This window comes from Schistocerca cancellata, chromosome 4 (genome assembly GCF_023864275.1).
Source record: "Schistocerca cancellata isolate TAMUIC-IGC-003103 chromosome 4, iqSchCanc2.1, whole genome shotgun sequence".
NCBI classification, from domain to species: Eukaryota; Metazoa; Arthropoda; class Insecta; order Orthoptera; family Acrididae; genus Schistocerca; species Schistocerca cancellata.
In genome coordinates this window covers 849,859,420-849,886,614 of record NC_064629.1, presented here as the reverse complement: position 1 = coordinate 849,886,614, position 27,195 = coordinate 849,859,420, and positions in this window count along the sequence as shown.

Genomic DNA, 27,195 nt, shown 5'->3' with positions numbered 1-27,195 from the left:
GTTCTCCCCCTTTTCACATGGTGTGCTCCTGGGTTACGTTACAGTTATTGCATGAACAATGAAATTCAGATAAAGAGATATGTGACCATGGTATAAGATATCAACTACAACCACTCAACAAACGTAAGATGAATGGAATTGATGTGATAGCTATACTGATCTGTATAAAGCATGTGGAATAATTTGTCGTCTTCCAGCAGCAGTCTGTTTTAGGCTACTGGACGAAAAATCGTGGATGCAAAAATGCGCAAGTCATTCCCATTTTCAATACTGGTCATCGAACAGATACACACAACCATAGAACTCGTACCGAATTATATTCATTGATATATTGAAAATGAGATAACACCACCCTGAGAGCCCAAATGTTATCAATTAATTCATTTGCCGGCCGGAGTGGCCGAGCGTTTCTAGGCGCTACAGTTTGGAACCGCGCGACCGCTACGGACGCAGGTTCGAATCCTGCCTCGGGCATTGATGTGTGTGATGTCCTTAGGTTAGTTATGTTTAAGTAGTTGTAAGTTCTAGGGGACTGATGACCTCAGAAGTTAAGTCCCATAGCGCTCAGAGCCAATTAATTCATTTGAAAAGTGATAAGTACATTGATACATTTATGTTTATTAGCAGATAAACAATGTAAATTACATCTCAGGGCCAGTTTGACAGGACATATACACAACTCAGTAACTGGGTATGCAGGAGGGGGGAGTAACCATTTCATCTCACCACTTACAGGAATGGACGCCTGATATGATGTCAGCATAAGTTGTTGTACTCTCGTGTTGTGTTTTTGCTCGCTGACGGATGGCTGTATTTTTCTTCCAAGTTTCGCATCGCTGAGGCGAAGACCTGGGCAGCTTAACCCTAATCATTCTCAAGGTAGAATGGCTCTGAGCACCATGGGACTTAACATCTAAGGTCCATCAGTCCCCTAAAACTTAGAACTACTGAAACCTAAGTAACCTAAGGACATCACACAACACCCAGTCATCACGAGGAAGAGAAAATCCCTGACCCCGCCGGGAATCGAACCCGGGAACCCGGGCGCGGGAAGCGAGAACGCTACCGCACGACCACAAGGTGCGAACTCTCAAGGTAGAACATAGCCCATTAGCCTGCACAGTGTTATTGCCCTCGTGCTCGGCGGCTGTTGTGTGTTGTGACTAACTCGCGGAGGTGGTGTCAATGAAATATTTTGAAGTTGAGATTAGACAAGGAGAAGACAGTAAAATACTTAAAGATTCAAGTACCGGACCACAAGGAAGTCCATTTGTCAATGAATGGAAGACGTGTACGTCACAAGGTCGCAACGAATTCAGAGACCCCACTCAAAGTCTGAAAACTGACTAAACAGAGGCTGCATGCCTCCAGAAGGCAAAGTTAGACTTGTTTTTGCAAAAAAGCACGAAAATCGTTTCTTCTCAGACATATCTCAGTTCTCTATCGATCTTCACTCACTGTCCATCTCACTACCTGTCTCTTTTCTTACTGACGTTTTGCTCTCCTGTCTCTTTGGGGATACCCCGCTCAGAGTTATGTTCATTGTTCTTCTGCTCTGTCCTCCAAGGCACTGAATATTCGGCTGTATCGTCTACCCCATTGTAAGGCTCAATTTGTAACTTCACCCAATGAAATATCGACATTGTCTAACCACGCCTCGCTGTCTTCATACAGGGTGGCCAAATTTCCAGTCTTGCGGTGGCTCGCGTGTAACTTGGCATGTCCTGTGCCACTCTCAGATGTTCCTCATACTGGCTTTAAATCGGAATGCTTCAAGTGTTCACCTGTATTTATAAGTTGTTAAGAAGGCTGTGACACATTAAAAAACTCCCTTGTTTGTAACAGGAAAGCATGTTCTTTTCTCTAGTGTCCCCAAGCACTTAGGACTTTGTTGCGTCTCTCTGCTGCCAGTTAACATTTAAATGTGACAATCCTTTCAAAGCGAAGTGAACACCTCACTTAAACCGTACATGTCTGGCCTTTGGGAATGCCTATGTCCAGATGTGGCTAAGTGGCGTCATTTTGTTCTGAGTGCCAGGTGGTGAGGTATTACAGACTATACGTCTAACGTCAGTCTTGTGAAACCCATCTCGTTCCATTCGTCTCTGAGACTCAGAAGGAAGTAGACATTAGCGCTCTGGTTGCTGCTGTGTTATTGACTTACGAAAGGCGTTCGAAACAACTCTGCATTGTCACCAAATGAAAAATATGAGAGCGTAGACAATACCATACTAACTTTGTGATTAGACTGTAGAATTCCTAGCAAATACAAATACATGTTGTTATTAACACAGAGAAACCTTCTGGCACGTAATTGTGCCCGAATCTTGAGTGCTCGTCAACTTGGGACACTTCCGTTGTAGCATTTATAAAGGAAATAGGGAATATATGAAGAAGTGTAGTGTGCTTCGGAGCGGGATGGTTTCTAAGTGCGGAAACGTCACTGACATGCTCGTCCATTTCCGGTGGTAGACGACAACCAACAGCCGCTGTGTATCACAGCGAGGTTCACTGTTAAAGTATTGAGAGTTCTGCAGAAGAGCCAAGCAACAGACGCTGAGGTAACAAAAATCATACGATAGCGATATGTTCAGATGGCGGTAGTATTGCATACACAAGGAATAAGAGGGCAGTGTATTGGTAGAATTGTTTTTGTACTCAGGTGATTCGTGTGGAAAAGTTTCTGACATGATTATCGCCCCACGACAGGAATTAAGACTTTGAACGCGGAATGGTAATTGGAGCTACATATATGGGACATTCCACAACGAAAATCGTTAGGGAATTCAATATTACGCGATCCACAGTGTCTACAGTGTGCCGAGAATACCAGATATCAGGCATTACTTCTCACCACGGGCAACGCAATGGCCGACGGCCTTTGCTTAACGACCGATAGCAGCTTCGTTTGCTTAGAGTTGTAAGTGCTAACAAACAAGCAGCACTGCGAGAAGTAACCGCAGTAGCCAATAAGGGACGTAAGACGAATGTATCCGTTAGGAGAGTGCGGTGAAATTCGGCGTTGATCAGCTATGGCAGCAGACGATCGACTCGAGTGCCTTCGCTAACACCACGGCATCGCCTTTAGAGCCTCTTCTGGGCTCCTGACCGTATCAGTTAGACACCACACGAGGAAACAGTAGCCTGATCGGATGAGTCCCGATTTCAGTTGGTAAGAGCTGAGAATAGGGTTTGAGTGTGGGGCAGGCCTCACGAATCCATGGACCCAGGTTGTCAACAAGGCACTGTGCAAGCTGCTGGTGGCTCCATAATTCTGTGGGCTATGTATACGTGGAATGTATTGGGTCTTCTGGTCCAACTGAAGCGATCGTTGACTGGAAATGGTTGGTTCGGCTACTTTGAGACTATTTGCAGCCATGCATGGACATCATGTCCCCAAACAAAGACAGGATTTTTATGGATGACAATGCGCCATGTCACCAAGCCATTCCCGTGCCCGGGTTCCCGGGTTCGATTCCCGGCGGGGTCAGGGATTTTCTCTGCCTCGTGATGACTGGGTGTCGTGTGATGTCCTTAGGTTAGTTAGGTTTAAGTAGTTCTAAGTTCTAGGGGACTGATGACCATAGATGTTAAGTTCCATAGCGCTCAGAGCCGTTTGAACCAAGCCATCACCAAGCCACAATTGTTAGTGATTGGTTTGAAGAACGTCTGGACACATCGGGTGAATTGTCTGGGCAGCGACTTCAAACGACTTGTTTAGTCCACGCTACGTCGAGTTGCTGCATTACGCCGGACAAGAAGGAGCTCAGACACGATTTTAGCAGGTATGCCATAAGTTTTGTCACCTCGATATATAGCTTCCTCTGGTATATAACTGGCGGAAAAACCATAAAGATAAAGTGAGAGAGATTGGAGTACACATTAAAATAATTCAACTTTTAAAGACAGAGGAGAAAGAGGGCAGTACGAAACAGTACACTGCGGGCCTTTATGAGGGGAGGAACTGAGTGCTAACATGATAAAAGAAGGAATGGGTGTCCATTCGGAAGACATAGAAGATGCAGCGTTAGAGTGAGAGCTTATCGGCTCTAGACGGGATAGAGAATGTTCCTTCGAAATTTATACAATGATTTGGGGAAGTCGTAAGTAAACGATTATTCAAGTTAGTGTGTAGGATGTTCAAATGGTTCAAATGGCTCTGAGCACTATGGGACTTAACAGCTATGGTCATCAGTCCCCTAGAACTTAGAACTACTTAAACCTAACTAACCTAAGGACATCACACAACACCCAGGCATCACGAGGCAGAGAAAATCCCTGACCCCGCCGGGAATCGAACCCGGGAACCCGGGCGCGGGAAGCGAGAACGCTACCGCACGACCACGAGCTGCGGCCTGTGTAGGATGTATGAGATTGGAGAAACATATCGAAATTTCGGAAAAATAACATCCACTCAATCTCAAAAATAACAAGCTTGATAAATCGGGAACTATCGCAAAATTAGGTTAGCACTTCACACGTCTAAATTACTGACAAGAAAAATATACAGAATAACCGAAAAGAATATTGGAGGTATGTTAGATAACAATCTGTTTGACATCAGTAAAGGTGCCAGAGAGACATTTCTGACGTTGTGCTTGATAACTGAAGCAAGACAACGAATTCGATACACTTCTCGTAAAATTGATCGGTCTATAAAACGCGTTTTTAAACGTAAAATTGTGAAAGATGTTTGAAATTCTCAGAAAAGTAGGTAAAAGCTGCAGAGAAAGACGAAAACTACACATTTACAAGAACCAAGAGAGAAATATAACATTGGGAGATAAAAGGAGAAGCACTGTTTTACAAAACGAGTCGGTCACCCCTGTACAGCCGTCTGTGTTGTCTCATCTGGGGGCTGTAGCACAGCAGTTAACGAGATTGAACAGAATGACCGGGTTACAGTTCCTCGTTTGGGCATCCGTTATTTAAGTTCTCCGTGGTTCCGTACGTCGAGTAAGGCAAATGCCGGATTGTTTAGGCCTATGAACCTTCCCGTCTTTCCCCAGTCCGAGATTGTGTTCCGTCTTTAGCGACAGTTGGGTTAGAACCTGATGTTTCTTTTCCGGCACACAGCCAATACTCTAGCTTATACAAAAGCTGTCTGGTCACTGTTGGTCCATGGTTCTAAACAGGCTCGGCCAGAAAATATAATCATAAACTTTACTTCCTACGGCACTCAATGCGCTTTAAATTGAGAAATTTGGAGATTGTGGGAGGTCGGTCCTAAAACTAAGGTTTTCGTTCGAATATCTCATCTTTGTTGCACTAAAATGTAATGATTTTCATAAGTGATATCTGTTCAGTGGTACCGCTCTGATAATTTTGGGATCTTTGTAGCTTGGGTAGCACTAGTGTGTGTAGTACGGTGTGACCCAGAATCCACCCTTTTTCTTGGCGGCGCGCCTTTACTTTAATGTCCAGTGTGGTCTAAAGATACTCAAACTCCTCGCAGGAAACGGTAGGACGCTGTAAAGCACACGACGATAGGTGTTGTTCTCGACTTGGACAGAACAGAATTTTAGTCTTCCACCTGTTCGTTTCGACATTTTAAGCGCTGCCATTCTCCATCAAGAATCTCCTCAGTTCTGGATACTATCCACACAACGTTATACCAACAGCGGTCAGTATCACAAGCGTACAAAATCCCAGTTTTTACACAGTCCAATCTAGCAACTGTCACGAATGATGATGAAATGATGAGGACAACACAAAACCCAGTCCCCGGGCAGAGAAAATCCCCGACCAGGTCGGGAATCGAACCCGGGACCCCGTGATCCAGAGGCAGTAACACTAGCGACTAGACCACGAGCTGCGGACATCACAAGCGTGATTAGTTATCGCAGTGCAGCGAGGCGGCTATGGGGAAGGCAGTGCGAATTAAGTTACACACGAGCCTCAGCGCTTCCCTTCCCTGTGGCCATAGCCACTGAACTCGAGCTAAGGGTGGCACGCTGAAGCGTGGAAAAAATCATGCAGTTCATTTACGAAGCCGGTAGCTGTCTGCAGCTAAAGTGCTTATTTGGAATCAAATACACTGAGCGAAATTGCGTCTCGGTTAAAAGATTCCGGATTAGTTTTCGAGAAGAACTAAGATCAAATACCATTCTATCCACCAAGATTTCGGCTTCTAGTAATTTTCCTAGATCTTTTCGGATAACTACTGGGGCGATCTTTTTCATTAGGCCGATTTTCTTCCCCATGCTTAACCACTTATTTAAGAATAGGAAAAGTACATAAGATTAAATTAAACAAAACATTCTCCTACTGATAAAGTGAATATCACACAGACATAGACGAAACAAGTGATTATTTAACAAAAGCACCTTTGTAGGCAGAAAACGTTGTAGGTACGTAGATAGCAAAGGGAAAGAAAACCTCTAGTTGAGCATGTCAGCTATTAATGAGAAGGAAAGGATTCGAAGTAAACGATTGTAGATACTTGGTGGACTATGCTAAATGAAACGAAATTATTCAGATATGTCTCAAAGAAAATGCGATAAATTACACTGGAAATTTGGTTGGTTGGTTGTTTGGAGACGGGGGCCAAACAGCGAGATCATCGGTGCCATTGGATTAGGGAAGGATGGGGAAGAAAGTCAGCCGTGCCCTTTCAAAGGAAACACCCCAGTATTTGCCTGAAGCGACTTAGCGCAATCACAGAAAAAATAAATCAGAATGGCCGGACACGCGTGTGAACCGTCGTCCTTCCGAATGCGAGTCCAGTGTGCTAATCACTGCGCCACCTCACTCGGTACAAATTTGACAATAAAACGTTTGTAAGCAATAAAGTGTGAAGAAACAGAAATAGACTCTTATATTAGGCGGACACCACATTTAATCAGTTAATATGGCACAGTTTCTAACACCAAACTCACAGTTATGCAAGTATTTGAAGATTTATTTAAATGTTTTGTAGTTCAAGAGGTAAAGCAATAGCTGATCATGAAAATAACGACATTCCAGAAGCATGCCAGACGTTTCGTGTAAATCCATTAGAGGTATGAAGGAAAGTAAGATACCTGAAAGTAGTTTTCAAAAGAAGAGGCCAAAACTGAAGGCAATGTATGACAAAAGGATCTTGTAAAGTTATTTACACATGGAAGACAATTCTCCAAAACTGAAACGCTGCTGTAGGTATTAATCCAAAACAAAGTGAAGACAAATGGTTCAAATGGCTCTGAGCACTATGGGACTTAACTTCTGAGGTCATCAGTCCCCTAGAACTTAGAACTACTTAAACCTAACTAACCGCGGTCTAAGGCGCTGCAGTCATGGACTGTGCGGCTGATCCCGGCGGAGGTTCGAGTCCTCCCTCGGGCATGGGTGTGTGTGTTTGTCCTTAGGATAATTTAGGTTAAGTAGTGTGTAAGCTTAGGGACTGATGACTTTAGCAGTTAAGTCCCATAAGATTTCACACACTAGGTGTGTGACATCACACACATCCATGCCCGAGACAGGATTCGAACCAGCGACCAAAGTGAAGACCTATCAGTCTACTAAGTGTAGTGTGTAAAACATTAACTGAAATAATCAGCTATGCATATAAAAATTGTATTTTTATCAGGCAAGGGATCAAGCTGGCTTGGGAGTGGATAGATTGGAAGCTCGTATTAATTCTCACTGTGACACAATGGGCAGTAGTTGTACTAGTGCAGTATATTGAGGAACAAAAGTCATGGAATACCTCTTAATATTGTGTCGGACCTCCTTTTTTCCGGCGTAGTGCAGCAGCCCGACGTGGAATGGACTCAAGAAGTCATTGGAAGCCCCTGCAGAAATATTGAGCCATGCTGGCTCTATAGTCATCCATAATTACGAAAGTGTTTCCGGTTCAGGATTCTGTGCATGAACTGACCTATCGATTATGTCCCACAGATCTTCGATGACATACGTGTCGGGCAATCTGGGTGGCCTAAGCATTTACTCGAAATATCCACAATATTCTTCAAACCAATCGCGAACAATTGTTCAAAATATTTCAAATAGCTCTGAGCACTATGGGACTTAACATCTGAGGTCATCAGTCCCCTAGAACTTAGAACTGCTTAAACCTAACTAACCTAATGACATCAGACACATCGATGCCCGAGGCAGGATTCGAACCTGCGACCGTAGCGGTTAGAACCGCCTAGAACCGCTCGGTCACATCGTCCGGCGAACAATTGTTGCCCTGCTACATTGTGCGCTGTCATCCATTAGAATTACATCGTTGTTTGGGAACATGATATACATGAATAGCTGCAAATGGTCTCGAAGTGGCCGAACATCAAGAGCACCCAGCACATTCCATGCAAACATAGCCGATGCCGTTATGGAGTTACCGCCAGTTTGCACGGACCTTGTGGACAACTTGGGTCCGCGCGAAGTGGCCTCACGGTTAGAGGCGCCATGTCACAGATGGCGCGGCCCCTCCCACCGGAGGTTCGAGTCCTCCCTCGGCCATACGTTTGTGTCTGTTGTTCTTATTATAAGTTAGTTTAAGTAGTGTGTAGTAGAGTCCTGCATGACCGAGTAAGCGAGCACAAAATACGAGGTGGGGCGAGCACACCCTAACTGGATAGGCTACCCGCACGAGTTCTTGTGACCGAGCATAGAAGCCGTGACCGAATATGTAGCACATAAGTTCGAACACATTGCACGTGTTATTATCCGTGTGAACCTGCAGCCAGTACGGGCTTCTTATTTGTGGTGTGTCTCTCTCTGTAATCATGCAGCGCGAGGAAGCCAGAGTAGTAAGACGTCATATTGAAACCAATGTTTACACATTAAAGAAACGGGAAGGTCTAAAAAGCCAAGTATGGAGTAAATTTCTGTTGGTTGTAGATGAAAACATTGCGTCGACTGGGTACGTATCGTGCATAAACTGCTCCACTTTATTGTTTTTCCAGTCGGGAACCACTCATTTAAAGAAACACAGTTGCAAGAAACCTCACAAAGATCGTTTCTTTGGCCGTCCTTCCGTTATCTTAATATGCTTGAAATAAGTGAAAAGCAGGAAATTCTTAACAATGTGCGACAAATGTGTGCTACGTACGCAGGTACAACATTCAATCATTAACATAATCGTTTTTGCATAGTTAGTGGAAAGTGTATTATAGAGAAACGGGAATGTTGTGACTCGTATAATATTTCATTAACGTAAAACATCTCGTTTTTATGGGAACGGGGGCCAGGTTGTTTGGGAGGAGAGACCAAACAGCGAGGTCATCGGTCTCTTACGGGAATGTTTCGATGATTTCCATATCAGTTCTGTATTACTTGTCTCTTTTGTTTATTATCATAGATCCTTCAAGTACTGTGTCATCACCACCCAGAAAGAGAGCTCGTTTCAAGGAATGGAGGAACAACAGATCATCCGCAGCAGATGAAGTAGATCTGTACATTTTAATGCACCCCGGAGATGATGATGACATCCTAAAGTGGTGGAGCAGACATGAAACAGATCTGCCAGGTTTGGCTGCAGTTGCAAGACGTATTTTATGTATCCCAGCAACAAGCGCACCTAATGAAAGGTGCTTTAATAAAGCCGGCATGTTACTAACAAATTGCCGCAGCCAATTAAATCCGGAACGCGTTAGTGATTTCCTGCTGATCAACAATAACTATAATTTTGTTTATGTTGCAAACAATTGAAACGTATGTAAATGTTTAATGTTCTTTGTATGCTTTCTTTATGAAGATGGTTGTCTTCTAGATTACAGAGAAAGCACATATTTAATGTTTCCTATAAATGAAAGGAAAAATATCTCTTTTGTTTGGAAATGAGACTCGTCTTCTATCCGCGATTGTATTGAAATATCATTTTACTTTCCAGGTGCTTTATGAATTTAGCTGTGTCACGTACTCGTTCTTGGAAATGTTACTTTTGTATTAAAAGAGAGAGAGAAAGAGAGAGAGAGAGAGAGAGGTGTTGGATTTGTACAGTAAAGTACAGTGCAGCGAGCCGGGGCGAGGCGAGGTGAGACGTCAGCGGTGGCCGGTCATGCTCGGTTATCCGCGTGTCCGGAATCCGGACAACAGACATGCAGCGAGTACGTGACCGAGCCGAGTCGTGTGGGGCCGGACACGAGCGGCTCGGTCCCCCCGTCAACAGGCGAGCCGTGACCGGTCAAACATGGAGCGTTGCAGTACTCTAGTGTGTAGTCTAGGGACCGATGACGTCAGCAGTTTGGTCCCTTCGGAATTCACACTTATTTGCACACGTTTGAACAACTTGGGGCCATGACTTCGTGCGGACTGCGCCCCTCTCATCTCTTACCAACCAAAATCGGGACTCATTTGATCAACCCACGGCTTCCCAGTCGTCTAGTGTCTAACCGATACAGTCAGGAGCCCAGGAGAGGCGCTGCGGACGATGCCGTGGTATTAGCAAAGACAATCGCGTCGGTTGTTTGGTGCCATAGCCCATTAACGCCAAATTTCAAGGCGCAGTCCTAACAGATACGTTCGTCGTACGTCGCATATTAACTTCTGCGGTTACATCACGCAGTTCAGCTTGTTTTTTAGCACTGACAACTGTACGCAAATGCAGCTGATCGGTCATTAAGTGAAGGCCGTCGGCAACTGCGCTGTCCATGGTGAGAGGTAATCCCTGAAATTTGGTATTCTCGGCACACTGTCGACACTGTGGATCGCGGAATTCTGAATTTCCTAAAGATTTTCGAAATGGAATGTCACATATGTCTAGCTCCAACGACCATTCCGCGTTCACCGTCTGTTAATTCCTGTCGTGCAGCCATAATCACGTTGGAAACCCATCGCATGAATCACCTGAGTACAAATGACAGATCTGCCAATGCTCTGCCGGTCGGAGTGGCCGAGCGGTTCTAGGCGCTACAGTCTGGAACCGAGCGACCGCTACGGTCGCAGGTTCGAATCCTGCCTCGGGCATGGATATGTGTGATGTCCTTAGGTTAGTTAGGTTTAATTAGTTCTAAGTTCTAGGCGACCGATGACCTCAGCAGTTAAGTCGCATAGTGCTCAGAGCCATTTTGCCAATGCTCTGCCTCTTATGCCTTGTTTAGGTAATGCTATCCCATGACGTTTTTCACCTCAGTGTATAGCGTACACGACATGAGACCTGTTTAACAGAACAAACATTATGGCTTTCGTGGTGTCACTGCCAGATACCACACTTGCTAGGTGGTAGCTTTTAAATCGGCTGCGGTCCGCTAGTATACGTCGGACTCGCGTGTCGCCACTGTCAGTAATTGCAGACCAAGCGCCGCCACACGGCAGGTCTAGAGACAGATCCTAGCACTCAGCCCAGTTGTACAGCCGACGTTGCTAGCCATGGTTCACTGAGAATTACGCTCTCATTTGCCGAGACGATAGTTAGCATAGCCTTCAGCTACATTTGCTACGACCTAGCAAGGCGCCGTATTCAATTGATATTGAGATTCTTTTAATGTATCATCAAGAGCGATGTTCTACAAATGTGGATTAAAGTTAAGTATTCCAGAAGCTACGTACTTTTCTTTATAGCATTCATTACGTATCCCGTTTCAGACCTCACGCCAGCCTGCGTGAGTTTAAGCGCGTGCCTTTCGGCTTCCTCTCATTTGTGTCTAGGCTGTCTTGTCTAGACACAACAGCTTTCCGAACTGTGTGTGACTTTCGAGTGGAGTGAAGTGAAGTGAACATACCTGTTTATTGCCTTGAGCATATCAGGTTTTATACCTACTAGATAGTATTTGCGGGAAATGTTACCCATCTGCTGTTTTCTCAACAAATATCCAGCGGAAAGTCATCGGTTGCTAGCGGAAGCGTATGGAGAGTTTCTCTGTGGGGAATGAAGTACAGACATTGGTTTCGACGATTCAGATACAATGATTTTGAGGTGAGTTACATAATATGCCCTGGAGTGTGTGGTGTACCAAGTGCTGCTGCAAGCGGATCAAACGGTCGATGCTGAATGCTACAACTAAACTAAACTCCTCCCGAACAGGACAAGAAGGCCCACCGGTACCGACCTGCCGCCGTGTCATCCTCAGACCATAGGCGTCACTGGATGCGGAAATGGAGGGGCATGTGGTCAGCACACCGCTCTCCCGGCCGTATGTCAGTTTCCGAGACCGATACTGAATTCTACGAAGCCTAATTACTCAATCAGAATCGCGCAAGCAAAGACAAGCGCCCGAAATATGCTCAGAGTCATGACAACGTTATTTTGCTTCTTGACAATTCCAAACCAGATGTTGTAACCGAGTGAAGGAAACCTGGAAGGGACTTAGATGTGATTTGTTACCCCAGCCGACATATCCTCCAGACATCGTCCCTTCCGATTATCATTTGTTTCGGTTTTTGCAGCATGGCATATCTGATGATGATGATGATGTTTGGTTTGTGGGGCGCTCAACTACGTGGTTATCAGCGCCCGTACAATTACCCAATCTTTGCTCAGTCCAATTTCGCCACTGTCCTGGATGATGATGAAATGATGAGGACAACACAAACACCCAGTCATCTCGAGGCAGGTGAAAAACCCTGACCCCGCCGGGAATCGAACCCGGGACCCCGATGGCATATCTGAAACAGTGTCTTTTAACGGTCTCGAAAACTGGCTGCACGAGTAGATCACCTAAATGAACGTGATTTTTTTGATCAAGGAATCCATTTGTTATCCGAAAAATAGAAAACGGTTCTAACTTCCGAAGGGCATTGCTGTCAGCAAATCATCTAAAAGAATTATATCAAAATAAGATAGTGTTTTCCATGAACCCAGCAGCGAAAATTAATTCAGACATAATGGACCATTTGAAGTCGTGAAAGAAGCTACAGACCGGAGCACTGAGTTTGGATTAGCACTTAGAGATCGACACCTGGAGAGAATAATTTTCATCAAAACCTGTATTGAGAACTCTTGAGAAAGATGGCACTGATTCAGTCCATGTTAGTGTAATGAAGACGATTATATGTTAATGCTACAGCTTCTATTAGAGTTAATCAGGAAAATGTGAAAGACAGTATAGGAATAGGATTCTTTCTGTGGTGTGATATGCAATGCTGGTCACACCACTTAAGAGACATTCGGAGATGTTAATGACGTGCTACAACCGTCTGCAAGCTGAATTGGCTTCAGAAGGAACAATTAGTTGATGCTGGCAAATTTTTGTCCATACATAGGTGATTAGGAAAGACAGGTGGCGAAGTATAACGGGTATGCGGAGTGGCATTGGGGGAATTAATGCTGTCAGTTGACAAGAGACGAAATTTGTGGTAAGGTCTCACGGGACCAAACGGCTGATGTCATCGGTCCCTAACCTTACGCGCTATCTAAACTAACTTGAACTAAATTACGCTAAGAACAACACACACACCCATGTCCGATGTAGGACGCGAACCTCCGAAGGAGAGGGAGGGGGGGGAGGGAAGCCGCGCTGACCGTGACAAGGGGCCCTAGACCGCGCGGCTACACCGCGCGGCGAACAGAGACGGATTGGAACCCATGTCACTAGCTGAAAAAGCGACAGAAAGCGTGTGAAACGTGCTGTGACCGTATTGATGATTTAAACGTAAAATTTGTCGAATTGAATGCACTTTGCTAAGTACTAACTATAATCCTAGAACTATTAAACGAGGGGCTCTCAAATGAAATCAAATACCCGCCGCAACGAGACCGTGGAATGGTTCCATTCGAAAGTAATCACCGCTCGCGTTAACACATTTGGCCCACTGCGAGACGAGACGATCAGTTCCTGTTTCGTAGAGTGCAGTTGGCCGTTGACGCACCTCCTCATTCGACTGAAACCGACGTCCACGCACGTGTTTCTTCAGGTCGCCAAAGGTGTGAAAAATCACTCTGTGGAAGGTCCGGACTGTACAGAGGACGTTGCAGTGTTTCCCAATCAAGTCGCTGAAGGGTATCTTTCGGCAGCTGGGGGCGGGCGATTCCGTCCGACAGCATTCCCTGGGTTTTTGGCCTTATGGCGCGTCGCAGTTTCTGCAAAGCGTCTTCGTAGCGCTGCGCGTTGATTATGGTTGTATTCTCGAGGAACTCGACGAGCAGGGGGCCTCTACAGTTGAAGGAGAAGTCATCATAACTTTATTGGAACTTGCGTGAACAGCTTTGTATATACACTCCTGGAAATTGAAATAAGAACACCGTGAATTCATTGTCCCAGGAAGGGGAAACTTTATTGACACATTCCTGGGGTCAGATACATCACATGATCACACTGACAGAACCACAGGCACATAGACACAGGCAACAGAGCATGCACAATGTCGGCACTAGTACAGTGTATATCCACCTTTCGCAGCAATGCAGGCTGCTATTCTCCCATGGAGACGATCGTAGAGATGCTGGATGTAGTCCTGTGGAACGGCTTGCCATGCCATTTCCACCTGGCGCCTCAGTTGGACCAGCGTTCGTGCTGGACGTGCAGACCGCGTGAGACGACGCTTCATCCAGTCCCAAACATGCTCAATGGGGGACAGATCCGGAGATCTTGCTGGCCAGGGTAGTTGACTTACACCTTCTAGAGCACGTTGGGTGGCACGGGATACATGCGGACGTGCATTGTCCTGTTGGAACAGCAAGTTCCCTTGCCGGTCTAGGAATGGTAGAACGATGGGTTCGATGACGGTTTGGATGTACCGTGCACTATTCAGTGTCCCCTCGACGATCACCAGTGGTGTACGGCCAGTGTAGGAGATCGCTCCCCACACCATGATGCCGGGTGTTGGCCCTGTGTGCCTCGGTCGTATGCAGTCCTGATTGTGGCGCTCACCTGCACGGCGCCAAACACGCATACGACCATCATTGGCACCAAGGCAGAAGCGACCCTCATCGCTGAAGACGACACGTCTTCATTCGTCCTTCCATTCACGCCTGTCGCGACACCACTGGAAGCGGGCTGCACGATGTTGGGGCGTGAGCCTAACGGTGTGCGGGACCGTAGCCCAGCTTCATGGAGACGGTTGCGAATGGTTCTCGCCGATACCCCAGGAGCAACAGTGTCCCTAATTTGCTGGGAAGTGGCGGTGCGGTCCCCTACGGCACTGCGTAAGATCCTACGGTCTTGGCGTGCATCCGTGCGTCGCTGCGGTCCGGTCGCAGGTCGACGGGCACGTGCACCTTCCGCCGACCACTGGCGACAACATCGATGTACTGTGGAGACCTCACGCCCCACGTGTTGAGCAATTCGGCGGTACGTCCACCCGGCCTCCCGCATGCCCACTATACGCCCTCGCTCAAAGTCCGTCAACTGCACATACGGTTCACGTCCACGCTGTCACGGCATGCTACCAGTGTTAAAGACTGCGATGGAGCTCCGTATGCCACGGCAAACTGGCTGACACTGACGGCGGCGGTGCACAAATGCTGCGCAGCTAGCGCCATTCGACGGCCAACACCGCGGTTCCTGGTGTGTCCGCTGTGCCGTGCGTGTGATCATTGCTTGTACAGCCCTCTCGCAGTGTCCGGAGCAAGTATGGTGGGTCTGACACACCGGTGTCAATGTGTTCTTTTTTCCATTTCCAGGAGTGTATTTGGCGGGGAAGATGTAGGATGTTTCCACTGCTGGCTTTGCCGTTTGCCCTCTGGCTCAAAATGGTGACATGGGATAAGGTCATGATGAACTTGTTATACGACTGCAGAGGCCGTCCGCACGTCGTGTTCTTCGAGCGTGGAATCACAGTCAACGCGTAGTGAAGTCAAAACCTCCAGGAACGCAGTTGGACGGAATCATTGCACGATAACGCCTGCCCCGATACTACCAATTGGACGATGGCTATGTTTCTGCGGTTTGATTGGGAAACAATACGATATTCATCATACAGCTCGAATCTTTCACCATGTGATTTTCACATCTTTGGCGACCTGAAAATAAACATGCGTGGAGGTCGGGTTCAATCCGAAGGGGAACTGCAAGAGCAGATATGTTTGTGCATCCGTCAGCGGCCGAGCGCGTTCTACGAAACAGGAACTGATCATCTAGTTTCCCAGTGGGATAAAGTTCTTAACGCGTGTGGTCATTACTTTTGGATGGAACCATTCCATGGTCCCGTTGTGGCGAGTGTTCGGTTTTCCATTGGACAGCGCCTTATAAATAGGAAAACGCCTTATAATGATTGCGACTAGCTATGAATAGACACGAAGCTTGATGATGCTTGAGGTTGTGGAACATTAGGGATGTGAATCTATGGCACTTCAAGACGCTACATCGGTGGATTCAGACGTGATTTTGTGATTAATTTAATTTTAATTTCGATAAAATTCTAAGATTATAGATGAAATTTTGCAAAGTGCATCCAGTTAGCAACAATTTCGATTTTTATGCTTCTTTGGTTAATAAAGGCACATGACATCCCCAAGAAACGAATTTACGTTAATCAGCATTGAACCACTGCTTCATTAAGACTCTTGGTAGCGACGGCCGTCCGACACCTGTTGTGATTAATTGTCGTGGTCACGCAGATAGCTGGTGCGCAGCCACAAGTGATCATCCAACAATTAGTTGGAATGATTACAGTTTTGTTTGTGATGGGCGTCACAAGACATCCTGTGAAACATTATTAAATGCATTCTCTGGAAAACACCTAGAACACATGGTCCGGAATACTGTTCATGAAAGAGAAGGAGGAGGAGATTAGTGTTTAAAGTCTCATCGACAACATGGTCATTAGAGACGGAGCACAAGCTCGGATTAGGGAAGGACGGGGAAGGGAATCGGCCGTGCCCTTTCGAAGGAACCATCCCGGCATTTGCCTGAAACGATTTAGGGAAATAACAGCAAACCTAAATCAGGATGACCGGAGACGGGTTTGAACCGTCGTCCTCCCGAATGCGAGTCCAGTGTGCTCGCTGCGCCACCTCGCTCGGTATATTCATGAGAGAAATACACTCCTGGAAATGGAAAAAAGAACACATTGACACCGGTGTGTCAGTCCTACCATACTTGTTCCGGACACTGCGAGAGGGCTGTACAAGCAATGATCACACGCACGGCACAGCGGACGCACCAGGAACCGCGGTGTTGGCCGTCGAATGGCGCTAGCTGCACAGCATTTGTGCACCGCCGCCGTCAGTGTCAGCCAGTTTGCCGTGGCATACGGAGCTCCATCGCAGTCTTTAACACTGGTAGCATGCCGCGGCAGCGTGGACGTGAACCGTATGTGCAGTTGACGGACTTTGAGCGAGGGCGTATAGTGGGCATGCGGGAGGCCGGGTGGACGTACCGCCGAATTGCTCAACACGTGGGGCGTGAGGTCTCCACAGTACATCGATGTTGTCGCCAGTGGTCGGCGGAAGGTGCACGTGCCCGTCGATCTGGGACCGGACCGCAGCGACGCACGGATGCACGCCAAGACCGTAGGATCCTACGCAGTGCCGTAGGGGACCGCACCGCCACTTCCCAGCAAATTAGGGACACTGTTGCTCCTGGGGTATCGGCGAGGACCATTCGCAACCGTCTCCATGAAGCTGGGCTACGGTCCCGCACACCGTTAGGCCGTCTTCCGCTCACGCCCCAACATCGTGCAGCCCGCCTCCAGTGGTGTCGCGACAGGCGTGAACGGAGGGACGAATGGAGACGTGTCGTCTTCAGCGATGAGAGTCGCTTCTGCCTTGGTGCCAATGATGGTCGTATGCGTGTTTGGCGCCGTGCAGGTGAGCGCCACAATCAGGACTGCATACGACCGAGGCACACAGGGCCAACACCCGGCATCATGGTGTGGGGAGCGATCTCCTACACTGGCGGTACACCACTGATGATCGTCGAGGGGACACTGAATAGTGCACGGTACATCCAAACCGTCATCGAACCCATCGTTCTACCATTCCTAGACCGGCAAGGGAACTTGCTGTTCCAACAGGACAATGCACGTCCGCATGTATCCCGTGCCACCCAACGTGCTCTAGAAGGTGTAAGTCAACTACCCTGGCCAGCATGATCTCCGGATCTGTCCCCCATTGAGCATGTTTGGGACTGGATGAAGCGTCGTCTCACGCGGTCTGCACGTCCAGCACGAACGCTGGTCCAACTGAGGCGCCAGGTGGAAATGGCATGGCAAGCCGTTCCACAGGACTACATCCAGCATCTCTACGATCGTCTCCATGGGAGAATAGCAGCCTGCATTGCTGCGAAAGGTGGATATACACTGTACTAGTGCCGACATTGTGCATGCTCTGTTGCCTGTGTCTATGTGCCTGTGGTTCTGTCAGTGTGATCATGTGATGTATCTGACCCCAGGAATGTGTCAATAAAGTTTCCCCTTCCTGGGACAATGAATTCACGGTGTTATTATTTCAATTTCCTGGAGTATATAGTAGATAGCAAAAAATTAAGCCGACCCCTCTGAGGACGATCACATCGAATCTGGTAGCAGCGACCACGAGGCAGTTATAGCAGCTCTGATTACTGAAGTACGAAGGACAATTAAAAGAATTTAAAAAAATTATATGATCAGTAAGCTGTTCTGGCCCATTAATCTATTTCTAATTAGACCTATATCTCAACAGGTCATCGAGAACTACAGCTTCAGGCGCTCCCGCATGAGCAATTCTGGTGATTAACCAGGAAAACAAGGAAGAAGGAGAAGACGGTAGACAGCGTGAGTTTTGATACTGAGAATAACTACTCAAAGAATCTGTTGTGTACACTGGAAGACACTTCAAGTTTCTGGAAATTCTTGAAGGGATCGACAGTTAATTTCACAGCTAATCAGAAACAGAGGTTTATAACAGGGTATAATATTAGTAAAAGATTCCGATTTATATCCGTAAATCGTCCACCTGGCGGTTTCTTGTACGTCGAGATTCATGTACAAGTTTTATGTATATCTTCAAATTATCCAAAAGGAGTACCAAAAATTTCGCTTATGTGACGTGCGAAGCCATGTATTCTTAAGTTCAGGAATTATGTGAAGGTAAGAAAGAGGTCTTTTTTTTTTTAATTAACTTTCAAGAAATTCAGCAATTGGATTCCGTAAATTTTTTTAAAAGTACCAGTGTATTCTTTATTATAAAACTGTTAATACTATATTCGTATTATTCCGAACGATACAGAATAACACTCGTAATCTAATTGCTGAAAAAATTATTTATATATCTCTAAAAGATGAAGCCCAGGCTGCTGATGACGTGAATACAAATGATATGGGAATTTAAGGTCTTGAAACGAAGATGGACTTGGTTTAATGAGGAAATTTACGTCCATAATTTAAGACAAACAGGCTTGATATAATAGCCTGATTGCGCTACTTGAATTTAAAAGGTATTCACTTTATATCCTGTTAAGCCAGTGATCACTCCATCACGATCTAACGTTATCCCGTAAATTGACCTTCTATCCAAAGGTAGTAAACTCGTCATTGTTAAATGCCGTATCCGGCAATGATTTCTTACATATTATTGCTATTGTAACATAACACTTTTTGAGGCCTTTAAACCACATTTGGCCGATTAAAAGTCTCATTATCAATTCTACTATTAACGACTTGATATTGATACTCAACTCAAGTTAGTTTTCGCTTCTGTCACTAAACTATTGCAGAAAATACATAAAATACAACTGTGTTATCAAACTAAAATATCAGTGGAAATGGTTTTGAAAGACACATATAACTGATTCGACAAGCCAACTGTCCATTCTGCAATGAATGGTATCTCTGGTATCTCGAAACCGTTAAAAAAAAAGTTACAGGATTCATAGTCAAAACGTATTGCTTAAAACGGGCTAAACGAAAAAATCCGAAACAACACATATGATTCTCTAACCTTCATACTGTGCTCGCACAACATATCAACATATGTTCTGTTGCATCCTCCTCATGCTATCTTGTGGGTGATGTAGGTAGAAGATATCGCCTGCTGTTGTTGACCTCAGGCTACTAACAGGGCGCAGACAATGTTTTACTGAGTGTTCGAATGATATCGCTCTCTTGTTCTTCAATTTGTCAGGAAACTCCACCTGCTGGCAACTGTTCTCCCTGTAAAACCAGAACACTCTTGCGGTCTGAGTTTAAAGCGACCAGTGGAGGGATGTGACAGATTGAACAGCGTAAACAAGCCTCACTCTCCTGTTCACGGCCCCAGATACAGTGCTCTGTACTGAGAACACAGGTTTACTTGTACCTCTGCAGGTGACTGTGAGTAGCAATTGTATGTGATCAAAGGAGTTTTGAGAAAGATGTTTCCGAGAAAAGAACAAAATTGTTCAAGGGGTGTAACACTTAATTTTTGCACTTTAATAATCTATAGCCGAGCACTTTCGAGAACCTGAGGTAGCTAACTACAGTTCGGATTTGACTGAAACTAAAAATAAGTGGGGAATTTCATCCTTTCGTATTTTAATAGGTCTTCATACAACGGTGGATATCCGCTTGTTGCAAAGTCCTAAGCAGGACGGCGTAATCCGCGGTGAATAGTTGCCGGTAAATTGTCGCATTTGTGAATACAGATGTTCCTGCTTCAACTGATTCCGTAGGAAATCTTGCCCACTAACCTTCTAACTCTAGAGCATTAGAGTATCACGTAGTTGAGATCCGAAATTTTATCTGGTTGAGCTTTACTCGGTGGAGACGTCATTTGTTTCATCCTCGAAATCCGCGACTCAGACTGATGAGAGTATTTGTACGTATATATAATTGGGATAATCCTGTTTTAGAGAAACGGTAGTTTCTTATGGATAGGGGGTTGTACTTTTGGATAGTGTCGTTACTAGTATAGCTATGGCGACTCCAGGTCACTTTTCGATGTAACCGGCATGCAAAACATAAGGACGAAAGTGACTTTCGCATGATGTGTCACTGCGAAGTGACTTATCTCGATGAAAGTTGTACCACACACATAGAAAGAACAGCTACACTATAGTGCAGAACGCAACTGAAATAAATATGCAGTGAGACGAACCAAAATGACACTTTTATTGAAAGGCAATAAATTCATTGAAGTCACCGCAATGTATGACGGTCCACTCGACATTGCAGAACGCGGGGCGTGGTTCTTAATAGAGCGTGTGATCACCAGGGATGGAAATGCACGCTGTGCAATATGCTCCCATGCTGTCCAGAAGGCCGGTAAGGAGTTCTTGTGGCAGGGCGTTCCATTCTTGATAAGCGCTTCATGGTTATTGGTGCATGTGGGCGGGCTGCAGTACATCCCCCAACGCACCCCACACGTGCTCAATGGGATTTAAGTCGGAGGTAGTCCATTCGCTGAATATTCTCTATTTCCAAGAGCTCCTCTACCAGCGCAGTTCGATGCAGTCGCGAGTTATCATCCATGAAAATGAAGCCGGCGCCCAATACTTTCCTGCAAAGAGATACATTGGGAAGGGGTACAGAATCATAATAACGTTGACCATTCAGTGTACTGTGCTTAAAGATTTGGAGGTAAGTATGCCCACGCAGCGTTATGCCTCCCCATATCATAACACCTTGATCACCAAACTGATCATATTTCACAATGTTCCTGGGTGCATTACGTGTTCCCATCTCTCGCCATATCAGGGTTCGTCCAGAATCACTACTCAGACAAAATATACTCTCAACCGAGAAGGGAATGTGACCGCACTCCTAGTTTTTCTCGACACCATCGCAAACGGTGCACAATGTTCCGGTGTCAACGGAACACAACTTATTGATCGTCGGTCAAAAATCCACTCCCATGCAATCGCCACTGTAGAACAAGATTGCGCCGGCCGATGTGGCCGAGCGGTTCTATGCGCTTCAGTCTGGAACCGCGCGACCGCTACGGTCGCAGGTTCGAATCCTGCCTCTGGCATTGATGTGTGTGATCTCATTAGGTTAGTTAGGTTTAAGTAGTTCTAAGTTCTAGGGGACTGATGACCTCAGATGTTAAGTCCCATAGAGCTCAGAGCCATTTTTGAGAACAAGATTGCATGCCTTGGATTCCTGTTAACTGTGGTGCCTTCTTGCCTGTTTCATTATGTAGCACTCATCTGATGCTGTAGTTAACCGTGATCGACCATCTCCTCTCCTTCTGGAAGCAGTGCTGTTGTTCGGAATGCTCCCCATGCAAGTGAGACACTGCTGTGGGCCGTACCAAACTCCTGTGTTACACTCGTCACACTTCGTCTTTCTCCCAGTTTCCCAATGATTCCTCCCCATATGAAATTATCCAAATGTTGTCTCCTCGTCATACTGTAATGTAGGTCACCACCACAGAGCATCGTGATTGCTCTCTGATTGACACACACTTTCTTCTCCCGTTCCTTCAACAACCTCTTGCTGCGAGGCCATCTCCATTCGGTGATATAATCACGCTGACCTCACGCCATATGTCGTCCAGCTTCCTGTGCACGATTGGTAGACCTCTGGAAGCATGATTCAGCACTTTCATTCATTTCCACCCAGTTAGTAATATGTTAAGTTACTATATCTGTCTCGTCCTTAAGTTTTGCAGAGCGATTGCATGTACAGTATACACAGTTTCGTATGAGTACCGTACCCCTCACATAACATGTGCAGGTTGCCTAGATGCAGGAGGCAGATGAGCAGCGGAAAGCACTGTCAGTTGCAGCCCGACAGAATTTTTAGCAAAATTTCTGCCGTCCCCAACTCCCTACCTCCCTCCCTCCCTCCCTCCCTCCCTCCCTCCCTCCCTCCGCCCCCCCTCTCTCTCTCTCTCACACACACACACACACAAACACACACACACACACACACACACACACACACACACACACACTACACTCACACTTGTGCTTACAGCATCAAAAATACATAAAAATGTTGACAATGGGTCGTCTGAATAAAGAAGAGAATGTTTTCCAGACAAGATTCTCTGAGTAAAATAACGCTCTCTGAGAAAGTTCTCAGTTTCGTATGAATAAAAAATTCGAAGGGTGTTCTCTGACGAGGGAGTTCTCTGTCCGTACCTCCCCTCCATCTTCAGAAGGTTCTCTGTGTGTGTTGTGCGCCGCGTCTTGCACAGAACACCCCCGTAATCTTACATTTCATTCAACTCGTTCAAACAGGCGAACTGTTCAGTGTGCAAGTATGGAACTGATATCAACGTGTTCTGGAAGAGTGGCACTACGTTTCGATTTTAGTTTTTTGTGCCCCAACAAATTATTAAGACGATTACGGACAGTTTACGAAAATGCATTTTCTGACGATGTTACACATTTTCGACCTGCGGGAAACGTTCTTATTGAAGTTACAGGGTGTTTCAAAAATGACCGGTATATTTGAAACGGCAATAAAAACTAAACGAGCAGCGATAGAAATACACCGTTTGTTGCAATATGCTTGGGACAACAGTACATTTGCAGGCAGACAAACTTTCGAAATTACAGTAGTTACAATTTTCAACAACAGATGGTGCTGCGGTCTGGGAAACTCTATAGTACGATATTTTCCACATATCCACCATGCGTAGCAATAATAAGGCGTAGTCTCTGAATGAAATTACCCGAAACCTTTGACAACGTGTCTGGCGGAAAGGCTTCACATGCAGATGAGATGTACTGCTTCAGCTGTTCAATTGTTTCTGGATTCTGGCGGTACACCTGGTCTTTCAAGTGTCCCCACAGAAAGAAGTCACAGGGTTTCATGTCTGGCGAATAGGGAGGCCAATCCACGCCGCCTCCTGTGTGTTTCGGATAGCCCAAAGCAATCACACGATCATCGAAATATTCATTCAGGAAATTAAAGACGTCGGCCGTGCGATGTGGCCGGGCACCATCTTGCATAAACCACGAGGTGTTTATGTAGATGTAGATGTAGATGTAGATGTGTTCGCAGTGTCGTCTAAGGCAGTTTGTACCGCCACAAATTCACGAAGAATGTCCAGATAGCGTGATGCAGTAATCGTTTCGGATCTGAAAAATGGGCCAATGATTCCTTTGGAAGAAATGGCGGCCCAGACCAGTACATTTTGAGGATGCAGGGACGATGGGACTGCAACATGGGGCTTTTCGGTTCCCCATATGCGCCAGTTCTGTTTATTGACGAAGCCGTCCAGGTAAAAATAAGCTTCGTCAGTAAACCAAATGCTGCCCACATGCATATCGCCGTCATCAATCCTGTGCACTATATCGTTAGCGAATGTCTCTCGTGCAGCAATGGTAGCGGCGCTGAGGAGTTGCCGCGTTTGAATTTTGTATGGATAGAGGTGTAAACTCTGGCGCATGAGACGATACGTGGACGTTGGCGTCATTTGGACCGCAGCTGCAACACGGCGAACGGAAACCCGAGGCCGCTGTTGGATCACCTGCTGCACTAGCTGCGCGTTGCCCTCTGTGGTTGCCGTACGCGGTCGCCCTACCTTTCCAGCACGTTCATCCGTCACGTTCCCAGTCCGTTGAAATTTTTCAAACAGATCCTTTTTTGTATCGCTTTTCGGTCCTTTGGTTACATTAAACCTCCATTGAAAACTTCGTCTTGTTGCAACAACACTGTCTTCTAGGCGGTGGAATTCCAACACCAGAAAAATCCTCTGTTCTAAGGAATAAACCATGTTGTCTACAGCACACTTGCACGTTGTGAACAGCACACGCTTACAGCAGAAAGACGACGTACAGAATGGCGCACCCACAGACTGCGTTGTCTTCTATATCTTTCACATCACTTGCAGCGCCATCTGTTGTTGAAAATTGTAACTACTTTAATTTCGAAAGTTTGTCCGCCTGAAAATGTACTGTTGTCCCAAGCATATTGCAACAAACGGTGTATTTCTATCGCTGCTCGTTTAGTTTTTATTGCCGTTTCAAATATACCGGTCATTTTTGAAACACCCTGTAGATGAACACATTGTGCGAAAGAAATCTAAAAAATACGTCACATTTTCATCTGCTCCAAACGAAACTTTGTCAGAATTTTCTAACACTAGATAAATTGGGTTAAATGTGACGCATAATGATCCGCTCGCGCGTCAGGTAACTAAGAGGTCGTCCGTGCAGTTTTACTGCGAGAAACAGAGAGCTAGGTTTGTAATAAACGAATTATTAACTTTTATGATCCACCTATTTATTTCTAACATAAAAAAGTATAAGATACATGCGGTGAGAGAACATGGTGAAGAACATCTGAAAATGTCAGGGACACAGGTGTCTGTTTTATACTTAAATCTTCTCCTACACCAGTCTGAAAACCTGGGTCAACTAAATAGTACAAAAACGTTTTCCCTTTCGCTTCGTTTGGAAGATCGTCCCCTCTTCTTTCATGAGTTTCCGGAAGGAAGTTCTCCAGCCAAATATGTTTCTATTTCTAAACCTATACAAACTTCTACAGTTTCTCTCTTCAGTATTTTTTCGGACAATGTATGTGTTTTTTTGCCTTCCCAGAAAAATAAATTCTGTCATTTTTATCAAAACTCGTTATGAAACGTGACCTCAAAAGAACTTACACAGCTCGAAATATGGTACAGGGCTCACTTCAAAAAACGAAGAATGTGTTCCGCTTGTGAGAAACATCTCTAGTTTTATTCATATGGAATCGGGGAATATTCACGTTGAGCAACTTCCCCCACCCTTTTATTCAAACTTCTCAAGTGAAGTATATTCCCCGAATAGCTTTATTCATGTGAACCTGAGAATGTTCTCGGAAAATCCAGCGGTGGAGTACATTCTCCGTTTTATTAATGAACAAATACTGTATTTCCATGTATATATTATTCATCAAAAAAGTAAGCTTCGTCAGTAAAACATACACACACGCGCACAGTAACATTAGAACGTGGATGTCTGCATGCAGCCAGTTCTTACTCTGTATGCTACTATGTGATATAATTTAGGCTATGCAGGACAGAGATGGAGTATTCTGTCTGTCATGGCTGTTCAAACAGGACATGATAGGTATCCGTCACAACAGAAACACAGAGTTCTGTGACACATAATATATTATGAAAATTTTTCATTACTTTTTCATAATACATCGACAATCACCTTGTTAAAATCACATTTTAATAATCCAGTTGTAACATGAAGGTTACATTTACATTTTCATTATACATCTACAATTAGGGTGTTACATTTTCAGAGCAGGATGTTATATAATTCTCGTCCACTGGAAATCGTAACAGCTGATCAGCACATACGATGAGGGCATTATAAGCAGGCGTCTCAGTTTATACCACAATATGGAACTGCTCATATGTGACGGTTGAGGTGTTTCTTCTTCTATTACCCTAGAAAATTTAAATATTGTTATCAAGATTAATACGATAATGTCAGTTATTTAAGTCATCATTTTTGCTTGTGATTATAAAATTACATGCTTTATCACACCATGCTCATTAACACATTTTGAGGAACGCATTTAAAGGCGCATCGGGGTTATGATGACTGAATACATCCTTCAGATTTTATAGAAGTTTTCTGTATGTTTGATATAAATCAAAGCTGTCTGTCTCAGGCAATATCATCGAAAATAAAAATCGAAAACTGCAACATTTCGTCGGGTGACATTACATCGTCATTGCTTGAAAATGTGAAATATTCGGTACGGTATCATTCAAGTTTTCAGATACTTGTAAAAATTTATACTTATACAGCTTAAGAATCTTGGTGAATATGTGAAGGGCTTATTTCAATACTGGTACAAGTCCATTAATTCCACTTTTCTGCCTATAATGCTTCTGAAATTAATGATCCAAAAAAACAGAAATAAAGGTTCATCTGTAGCAAGAAGCCATATGCTAGACTATTTCTGGTATCTCAACTACAGATTTTCAGCGCTCATTTAACTTTAGGACTGTGTATCTCAATATGAACAAAAATGGACTTATACCACTATTGAAATAAACCCTTCATATATATGTTGTTAAATTTGACAACATTTTCATGAAGGGGGCGTTTATTAATCACGTAGTATGGGCCAGGAAGTAAACGTATGAAATGATTAAATAGAATGCGATGTTGGAGTCAGTTGATTAGATGGAACATATAAGGAACAATACAATACATCCACCAGTTTGCAAAACATACAATGAGCAGACAAGATTCTGGCTGAAGAAGCATAGCAAAGGATGAAAGCAAAGATCAATGAAAAATTGATTGCTTTAGCAGCGGATGGTGCAATGAAAACTAAAGTTAAGATAAGAATAAGTATGCAAAAGGTGGAGAAGATGAAGTTGAAGATGAAGAAGAAGAAGAACAATACAAATATTATAATGGACAAAATAATAAAACATTTCGAAGTAGCCTTAAGTGTATGAGGTCAGACAGTAACCTCAAAGCAGCTGTGAACTTTTCTCATAAATTCGACTCGAAAATTGCTCGAAAA